The sequence below is a fragment of the Rattus norvegicus genome, chromosome 2, assembly GCF_021556685.1.
Source record: "Rattus norvegicus strain SHRSP/BbbUtx chromosome 2, alternate assembly SHRSP_T2T, whole genome shotgun sequence".
In the NCBI taxonomy this organism is placed as follows: Eukaryota; Metazoa; Chordata; class Mammalia; order Rodentia; family Muridae; genus Rattus; species Rattus norvegicus.
The window spans coordinates 119,202,815-119,213,427 of NC_141535.1; the positions used below are offsets into that span (position 1 = coordinate 119,202,815).

General features: G+C 41.1%; 1 long non-coding RNA gene across 1 annotated transcript; it reads right to left on the bottom strand.

Moving 5' to 3' along the window:
* Positions 1-953: 953 nt before the first annotated feature.
* On the bottom strand, positions 954-9,030 carry LOC147996214 (uncharacterized). The gene is made up of 3 exons (XR_015677978.1): positions 8,947-9,030; positions 6,124-6,414; positions 954-1,140 (listed from the first exon to the last, which is right to left on the bottom strand). It is a non-coding gene; the product is annotated as an uncharacterized LOC147996214 (long non-coding RNA).
* Positions 9,031-10,613: the final 1,583 nt, after the last annotated feature.

Consider the following 10,613-nt stretch of genomic DNA (forward strand, 5'->3'; position numbering starts at 1 on the left):
CATTAAGCAAAACAAGCACGTATTATGTACTTAGTTACCAAATTGTGTAGAACTGGGCTATATATAGTAAATTTTCCTTTAACCTGACAGGTTGAAGGTGTGAAAGAAAGACATCAGCGTTCAACTAAGGAGTGGAAAAGACACTGGGGAGAGTAGGTACAGTGGACTAAGAGAAGGAAGGGCAGAACAAGGGGTTCAGATGCCAAGGAAGGCAAGTGGTGACATTTTGAAAGAAAGCAGAGGGAGAAGGTTTCAAGAAGTCAGGAGACATCCCCTTCCCCATCCCTTCCTCAGGATTCTTCTCTGTGCAGCCAAGAATGACCTTGAACTTGTCTTTGCCTGGCTTCTGCTCCTGAGTTCTAGGATTACAAGCATGTATCATTGCAAGGGCCAATCCTGATTGCCTGCCTGACTACATTTAGCATCAATTAAAATCCAAGAGACCAGCCATAGATGTGAAGGATTTTCTTGATCATTTGAGATGTGAAGATCCATTGAACTGGATCACATTTTACTGTGGCAGCTCACCCATATCCATAAAAGGACATGGAAGAAGAAAGCATTTGCATATAAATATATAAAATTTATATTAATATTTTATATTACAATAACAAATATTTTTCATTTATTATACTTGTATATAAACCATTTAATATAGAAATGTTTATTAATGTAATACGAATATATGTATATTATATTTATATATGATCAATTCTGTGCCTTTAGAGAACCCTGACTAATGCAACCACCATGTACAATTGTACATGGCGCTGAGATGCAAAGGTCTTGTGCACGTTTTGCAAACACTTCCCCATGTTTAGCATTTCTGAGTAAGCACATTTGGTGCACAGTAAGGTGGCTTGGAACTCGGTGTTGAAAATTATAAGAAAAGCCTTATGTTTGACATTCCTTTACAGCCCTCTAGACCTCGCTGAGTTCAGTCTTCATTATGAAGTGCACATCACAAATTGGTGATTTAATATAAAACCCTTCTGTAAAGGACATTTAGAATAGACCCTGAGACAGAAAACACAGGACAAGGAACCACCCATATGACTCACTCCATTCTTTAAAAGTTCTAACTAATTTAGTGTTTTATCACTCCAACAATGGTTTTGGATTTTCCAACAGTATCCAGTCCTACAAATAAAGCAAAGAGAAATGTCAATTTTCTGAGTTTTGATGAGGTGATCCTGCATATATGAAGTTTGGCTAGACTTGACGTCAAAGCTTTCTTGCCTTTTTACAAAAAGGAATTGTGTTCTACTTCTCCAGTTCTCTCCCTCCCTTCCCTGTCTTCTCCCTTCTCCATGTCTACTCTTCTAGTGGAGTTTAGCTAACCCAAGTTTAAAAAGTTCTCCATTTCCTGGGATTCAGTGTTTATGCAATGGACTCTTTCAATGTTGTGTAATTCAAGATCGTGTCTCACTCTGCATGCACAAGTGTGTCTAGTCCATACCAAGAGGTACGTCGGGGTGTGACTCTCCTCACAGCTATTTCCAGTGTCTTTGTTTTGTCTTGTATTTCTATTGTGGCCCTGATCACCAGCAATGTGATTAATGCACTACTTACTGGGGGCTTTGCTTCCTTTGGTTTTCTGATAATGCTAATTAATCCAACATTGGGGAAAAATACTTTCATTCCAGCTCATACATGTCAGATTGCAGGTGCTCCCCTCCTCCCAGTTTGGTTTCAAATTAAAGAGGAAAATAAAAGCAGAGCAGCAAGTGATGTGGCTGCAGAAAGCTCCACAGAGGATATTCTCCAGGGCATAGACAAAGCTCGAAAAGCCAGAAGTAGCTCTGAAGGGAGAAAGTTTTGATTCACCCAAAATGCTGCTTCTTGCAAGTGGCTTAATGATTGTGTGGGTGCAGGGGATATTATTGAGGTTTGAGTAAAACGGATGATCAGTTTTCCAATGCAGATGGTGAAGCTGGCTGTCTGAGATGTGAGGACCAATCCAGTGGAAGGCAGGACCATGCCCTGCCCTTCCCGTCTGGGGGTCTGCAAGTCTCCCGGTTCTCAGTCACAGGCAGGTAGGTCCTCCTTAGAGTTCCAGTTGAGAGACAGAGTCTTAAACCTGAAGTTGATGTAGCTGTGGGCTGTGGTGATGTTCCTTCATCCTCTTCCACAGATCAAGGATTCCTGATGGACTTGGCCATTGCACTCCATCAGCATTTGACCAAGACTCTGTTGGTTTACCCTGTATCTATCCTTGCACCTTGTTTTCTCAGAAGACAGTAGGTAGCCTTTGCTCTAACAGATGATACTTTCAAATTTATTTCTCTTCTTTAAAGTCAAGAAGTCTTAGAACTAAACTTGCATTTCTTTCTTTAGTTGGTTTTAAAGAATAGAACAACAAAACAAAACTTCCTAGAATTTCAGAACTATTCTCTATATAACTATACATAACTATATATGTAACTATATATAATTATAGTAACTATAACTATAATACACACACACACAGTATAGGTAGACATAGTGGCTCTTTTACAGTACTTTGGAGGCTGAGACAGGAGGATTGCCTTGAATATGAGGTCAACTTAAGTTACCAAGTGAGACAGTACCTAAGAACACAATCAATCCAAGCAATAACAAAAAATACTAATTGTTGCTCCTGGTGTTCTTTGATTTGTACAGAGTTGTCTACTCTGAATATAATTTTTAAAAAATTGTTAACACTAGGCTATGGAACATAAAATGTGGTTGGGATATAATTTCTCATTCAGCCATCACTTGGACGTCTCGTTTTAATCACATACCTATGTCAGAATGCCAGGTTGGGTATCAGAAGGTACAGCTGGGTCAGCCAGCACCTTCCCTCCTGTGTGGCCACTGTTTTCTTTTCTTTCTCCTAAATAAAGTGGCTGGGGGGGTCTGTATAAATACTACCCACCCCATTCAGCAGAGGCAGATTAGAAATGCACATTGCAAATAGTTGCGTACTTTTGCTAAAGGCTGTGCTTTTAAGCTTAAAAACTAACTTTGAAATTCAATTCATTTCAGTAAAAGGTGAGAAACTTGGTCAAGTCCCCACTCTCTGTAAAGTTTGATTGAAGTGATAAATATAAGTAAGAAGTATAAAAGAACATTTCAGCTGATTGATTCGTTTTGCTCTTTGAATGGGTATGTCAGAAACACCAAATTTCTTTAGGAAAAGATCTGTATATTTTAGTCTCCCCCACTCTCAACTGAATCTTCATTTACTAGATTAAACTAGGAGGTTTTTTCATAAAACAAAAGCAGGAAATCCTAGAAGCTTGGCAATAGTTTCTTTTTTAAAATGTAGAGTTATGGAGTTTAATTTTCCATAAGATAAGGTTTTTGTTTGGGGATGGCTGTTATGAGTAACTGTCACATTAGTCTAGCCTTTTATTTATCAAGTAACAATTTTCCTTCACTTCTAAGCTTCCTTAGGTCAGATGTTGGCGAGTTACATCACTGAGTTCATGTCACCAAAAGTCACCAAGTAAATCAAGCTACTCATAATTCAGAATTATACAATGGGAAAGTCTGTTTGTAAAAGTTGAGAGCAGATGCAAGGGATGTCCATCTCCCCGCAGCAGTGGCCTTCCTTGCCACACAGTATAGGACTGCTAAGAATACCTGCCCTTCTCTGCATGAAGTGCATCTCTAATTGTTAATATCGGTTTGCACCGTTCTACAGGATCGGGTTCTGGATTGAATAAAAAGCAGAGAACAATTTCTACTCTTTGCTTCTCACATCAGATGCTATTTGACCAGCTTCCTCACACTCCTGCCGCTGTGACCCTCCCCACCATGATGGACAGTACTTCAAACTTGGAGCCACAATTAATTTTTCTTTTCTTAGTTGCTTTTTTCAGTCTTTTGGGAGCTTTGGAAGTCATTGAGAACAGGTGTTAGTGCCATTGGAGGCCATTGAAAATAGATGGTGAGGCCCATTAAGAGAATCATTGCCTCCCATTAAAGAAAATAAATACCTTCAGACCTGGCTGGAGACATGGCATTTACAACTGCTCCAAAGATCAAAACATCACATGTTACTGTCTTCTCTCTTTCCTTAGTACTTAATCCAGCTAGGCCTGTCAAGGACCTGGTCAAGACACTGCCATCTAGAAAGGTTGATTCATCTAAAGCCATACTAAGAATTTAGGAAGAGTAGTTATCCCCTCATAGAGATAATGTACCTCTCCTTTGCAGAAGCTCCTCCCCAATGGGTTTCCAGAACTTCCATCACATAGCTCCACAGGGCCTACCCACTTTTCTGAGTTCTCAGAAAAGCATAACCTTTTCTATCTGCTTTCCCAAACCCTGTGCATGCCTTCTCTGATGCTTGCCTACTCTGCTTCTCTGCAGCTTTGTCCTTTCTCTGGGATGTGACTGCTGATAAATGTCTTGAATCTCTCCCTTCTCTCGTCTCTCTCTCTCTCCCTCTCTCTCTCTCTCTCTCTCTCTCTCTCTCTCTCTCTCTCTCCCTCCCTCCCTCCCTCACTCACTCCCTCCTCTCCTCCTCTTCTGCTATCTCTGGTCAGTTACCAAGATATACAGCTTGCTTGCCTTATTGTTTTATCCTCGAATTCTAATAAAATTGTCCTTGAGTTTCCTCCTGAATACATTTGTACATTCTTTTATTTATGAGACTAAGAACTCAAAGAGTGGACATCACTCGTTTCCTCTGGTATAGGAAAACACATGCAACAAAGTTATCTGAATATTTTTTGTGTACATCGGAGCCATATCCACCTGATTAAATTTTTAGAGTTGAACAAAAATATTCCATTTTTACAAATATAATTAACCAATTTAGTTCAAATATGTTAGATATAGAGAATGCCTGGGTTTTGGTGTCATATACATCTCCACTCAATTTATATAAAATTGGTTTATATATAAACTTGTTTTCAATAATTGGTTCATAAACATTTTTCCATATTATATATAAATAAAAACCCCTTTGATTTTTAATTGTATGACACAGAGTGTTATAATACAGCCAAGGCTGGTTTGAACATTTGATCTTACTGATTTAGCCTCCAAATTACTGGGATTATAGGCCATACCATCATCTTTGTGATATTTCAAACCATCACACAGCCTCGTTTTTGCAGAACATGATTCATAGTTTAGAGCAGTAAGAGGCCCAAAATTCTCCCTTCTCAATTCTTACATTCTCAGCTTACATCAAATAGATAGCATTACATGCCAGTTCTGTAAAGTTTTCTAGGCATTTACTTTTGTTCACTATAGTATTTACATTTTTAAAATTAATTTATTTCATGTGTATGAGTGTATTGCCTGCATGTATGTATGCACACTGCATGCTTGTCTGGTGCCTGCCTGCAGTGTTCAGAAGAGGGTGCCCAATCTCCTAGAACCCCAGTTACAGCTGGTTTTGCTTTGCTCTGTGAGTCCTGGGAATCAAACTCTGGGTTTTCTGGTATTGCAGCCAGTGCTGTTAGCTGCTGAGCCATTTCTCCAGCCCCCTAGTGCTAATTTTTTAAAGGGTAGAGATTCTTATGTAAGTATTTTCAGTTTAAGAATCAATCCTCTCAGATATAGAAATACTTTTGTAGAATGCTGACCAAACTTTCACAGAGGAAAGTAACATTAACAATCTTATTAGAGACAAGTAGAGTCTTCCATTAAGCAATGGCCTCTTGAGACACAGAAACACACCATTCGCTGATCCTTTCATGTGATACTTAATTCGATATAAATTACAAGTTGTATGTATGCACTTCTTGGAATTAATATTCTCCTCTGCCACTTAATGGATTCTCGGGACACCTTTCCTTTCTCCATTCGAACTGAGCAAAATTCAGAAGTAAAATTATCCCCCAACAGAAGGAATTCATTCAGAAGGGAAATATATTTGATTTTCACTGTCCACTCCTATTTTTCACTAGCTTAGAAGGAAGGTGTGATGGCAGTGAGTGTACTACCTTGTGTTTTCTTTTCTACCGCAATGATCTTTGAGCATGGAAAAGTATGAAACGATTCACCTGACTGTCTTCATTCATAAAAATGTATGCTCAGAATGTTTAGATAGCAAGGACTTTTCAATAAGGATGGCTTTTAGAGCAAAAGTATAAATATAAATACCAAAATGGCACAAAATTACATACCCAGCACACTTACGGAGATGCGAAAGATGAATGCCAGAAGACCGTGCACCAGCATATTGAGCGTGATTGTGACAGTGACAGTTACGAACACTATTTTTTCTCACTCTTTCTGCAGTTACCAGATTTTATATATAATGAACAGATGTGATTTCATGATATCGGGAGGCTTCATGGAAGATGAACAGCATGAGTCACATTTTCAGTCATGTTTAAAGTTCTTTCCCGGTTCCCAGGGCTCATTTAAGCCAATGCAGCAGCTCCGCCCCTTAGCAGGTGCCTGGGAGCTGGGCTGGAGAGGAGGTGGCTGGTGTGTGGGAAGAAGACAAGGATGATTAGAAGAGTCTGAAGGCAGGAGGAGGGGAGCTCTGGTTTGGGGGTAAGACCCATTGGTTCCAGCTTAGACCCTAAAGATGCCCACCGTGGATTTATTTTTTTCATTTTTAGGAAGGATCCCTTGTAACCTAGGCTGATCTCAAGCTTGCTAAGTAACCAACGATGAACTTGAATTTCATATCCTTCTCCCATTCATGTGCTGGGATTACAGGCTTGTGTCACCACATCTGGATTCTGCAGCAACGACCATTGAATCCAGGGGCTTTGTGCATGTTGTGTAAGCTCTCTGCCCACCATGCTACATAATACACCATAGTAGACTGGTAACCACTTTTGGTAAATGGCTCACAAACCTTTCTGATAGTAATTAGGAGACAACAGGTTCTTGCCCTGATTGAGTTTGTCCTGACTTCCTTTGATGATGAACAGCGAATTGAAAGTGTAGGACAAGTAAACCTTTTCCTCCCCAACTTGCTTTGTGGTCATGGTGTTTCAATTGTGGCAATAGAAATTCTAAAACAGTGGTTGATGTCAGTTCTTAAATTTACTTCAGTTCATAGCAAGTCTTTTACATAATCCCATCTTGATGGAGGATTTGTCACCCCTGAGAGCACTAGAGGAGTTTCCCATAGGTGCATAGGATAGAATCCAGCAGCAGTGGGTCAGTTTCCACGTGAGACAGTTTCTTACTGGCTCACAACTAACCTACAGGCAATGGCCTGCTCATTTTCAGTTTTCCCAGTCATGGATAACAGCAAATACGACTCTAACATTGCTTCTGCAAACCAAAGAGGTGTCTCCTCCACAGAAACTTGAGTCTTGGCCATGAAAAGTTTCAGTATAAATATGGACAATTTTATTTTTTCTTGGATTGAATGAAAAGTGCTAATTACCAACTCCATATCTTCTCAAGTGGAATAAAATTGTAATAAAACTAAGTGATTATTTTGTCATCTCATTTGTTGGTTAACTTCAGGACAGGATTAGAGAATCGAGCCAAATCCAGAGTTCACCACAAACCTCTCACTAGCCTATCATAGGATTCTTCATTCCACGTCCTGTGGAACTTCCACCATGCCCCTGCAACATTAAAACGTCTGAATCCTGTGCTTGACAGCCATTCAGATTTGAAGCCTCTGAAGAAAGTCAGAAGCTCTGTTTTTCCTTCCCATCTCCTCTGTACATATACACATAATATTTATGTACATTCAAGAAGAATTAATAAGCAAAGAGAGACAAAAAATCTGCTTAGGAAATAATGTTGACCCTGAGTATTCTCCTGGAGGGATCGGAACAGGAACAGGTTGGGACACGGAGCGGTAAAGAATTCCTTAAAATTCCCATCCCTTCCCCTCTGCTGAAAAGTTGGAGAACACTTTGGCCATGTATACACGCTTCTTCAAATTCCAGAGGCATTGCACTGTGCAACCAGAAGAGACCCTCTGATTCTTTGGAACTGCGAGGAATGCAGCTTCATTTGATCAGTAAAAATATTGAAAGTGATATTTAATGCAAAGGACTGGGGATAGAACAAAGTCAAGTTTTATCAGTCTGTAAGGTTGGTGAGGAATGTGTATTCATACCACAGTTTCCCATGTCCCTATGCTCTGCACAGGAAGGTCCAGCTGTAGACTAAGCTGCTGGCCACTCTCACAGCTTTGATTCCCAGCCTTGTGACACCATTCAGCCAATGGCATGTGTCACTCATGTTTACCCTTTTCACACAAGCCCTCGGAAGAAACACCACTTTGTTTTTGGAGACAGACGGTTAGTCTGGAGGAAGTAGATTCAAGTTTTGGCAAAGATTTGCGGTAAAGTAGAATGAAAAGCTGCCAAAATGGTATTAGAAGAAGAGAGAAGGTGTGACCTCCTGGAGTCAGATGCTAAGCACACCTACCTCAGGTTCAACAAGCCAGGGAAAAGGAGTATTTTCTATTGTTTTCTGCCTTAATGTTTCTCTGCCTCAGGGGCTATTGTATTAGCACCAAAAGACCTTGTAATTGCCTCTCCATGACATGCTTATAAATTAATATGAAACGAGCTCTGAAAAACACTATAGTACAAAATGACCCTAAATAGATTTCCCCTAACCCCAGCAGCTACTGGGGTTCTACACATACACTGTGTTCTGTGTCCCCATTGTCTCGGACCGAGGCTCTGTCCACCACTGTACAGTTCTGCACTCTTGGGATCTAGTCACACCTCTGACTTAGGTTTTCAAAGTCTGTGAGGCTGGTTGAGGTGTAGCACTGCTGAACTGATGGTTGAATTGAAACTCAGAACACCATGGACATCCTGGGTCTGACACAGGGAGCCAACCAAAGAGATGCACCAGGTGACCCATGACAGGACTTGGTGACATTCTCATATCTCCTTCTAAAGAGTTCCCAGGTGGTTGCAATGTCCCACAGGCCGTTGGAGAGAGAGGCGGGACTCAGCCAAGCCAGGCTATACATTTCTACCATTCACTATTCTGGCTGTGTGTGTGTGTGTGTGTGAATACCTGAAAAAAACAGACATGGTGGACCAAGCGACATGAAGTACAGCTCTCTCTCTGATTGTCGAGGGCACAGCTGCCATTCTATCACCTCTAATGTTGCCATGGAATCCCAAACAGAACCCCCATGTATGTCTCTTTCTTAGTGTGACCACGGGGCAGGCGTGAGGAAGGGGTTCCTAATGCCACCTGTCTGCAGAGGGAAAGGGTAACCATATTACAACTTAATCCACCAAGAAGACAGGGTATGCCCAGGGCAGTGGCTTCTGTTTGACAGAAACTATAGAGCCACAAAATCTACCTATTGAAGCTTTTTTTAGCGTACAGAATTAGGCACAATGAGTAGTTAAGCCTCAGTGTGCTAAGAGCTCTGTCTAGTGCCCACCCTTCAGATTGGTGGTATGCACAATGCTGGGATGGTTCTTCTTTGCAGATGAGGCCATAAGGCAGAGGGACAACATCGTTTATTTAGACCCTCAGCCTGAAGAGGGACAGCCTGAAGGGATAATGTCATTTCCCAGAGGCCCTCAGCCTGGTAACCAAGCCAGCTTAGGCTTCTTTTGTGGTAGCAGTGAGAGGAAACGATCCTGCTGTATCCTCCCTCCTCTCCATCCCCCTTTTCAGTTCTTCCTCCCTTTGGTTTTGAGATAAACTTGAGTTATAGGGTGTGGCCTGGATCCCAAGCACATGTCTTTATGTTCCTACCTAGACACCAAGTAACTCCAGAGTTCCCTCCAACTGTCCCTTTCTTTCTGTCATGCTTACTCTCTTAGCCTTGTGGCCTTAGTTCTGGGTAGATCTGACGAGTCCTCTTTTGTTCCTGCTAGAGTTATTCCTTAGGTCCCCTGTCTCCCAGTCCAACCTGTGACACAGCATGGGATGGAGGTGGATTTAGAGGACCCCTCAGATAAGGCTCTATGTAAGACAGCACAGCCTGGCCTAGGAGTCCCATCTTGTGGTTACTAAAGAGTTTGAGAATTCAGTTGGCTCATGAACTTAAGTGGAATGAGCGGCATTTTAAATTTCAGTGGCGAATGTGACAACTTTTCTTCAGTCTTTAATAAAACAAAGCAGTTGCTTCTCACAGCATCTGTAATACAAGCAGTCTTTTCCCATTCCAAAAGCATCTGTTGGTGACATATGCATGTCTTTCTCTCCTCACACTTCCGTGGCTACTGCTCTTATCACTTAGTCTATTGACGGAGTAGCACGCACATTACCACGTAAACACATGAGTTAGGATATTTCAGTAATAAAATTCAATATAAAATACATTTTAGAGAAATATAAAACTCTTTAGGTTTTTAAAGTGTATATAAAAGCTTCTTTTTTCTGAGCCAGGTTCTGGGGGATTGTTAGAGAACCCATAGGGTCCGGGCCACAATGGCCAGAAAGCAGTAGTGACTGTATTTAATCTAATCCCGTCTTTTGGTATCCTGTTCCCAGGATGCTTCAGGTACCCATAGAGTTTTGGAATGTACCCTCTTCCCAGGAGCAAAGGTTTAACCCTTTCTCCAAACCAAGCCATTGTCCATCAATCACCAATGGCTGACAGGTTTACACAGCAACTAATGCTCTGTGTAAAGAGGAAGTGTTTATGAAGTGATGCGGGGTGAAACTACAGTTCTGTGAATGGTCACATCTTGCTTGAGCGTGCCCCTTAGTATCTCTGA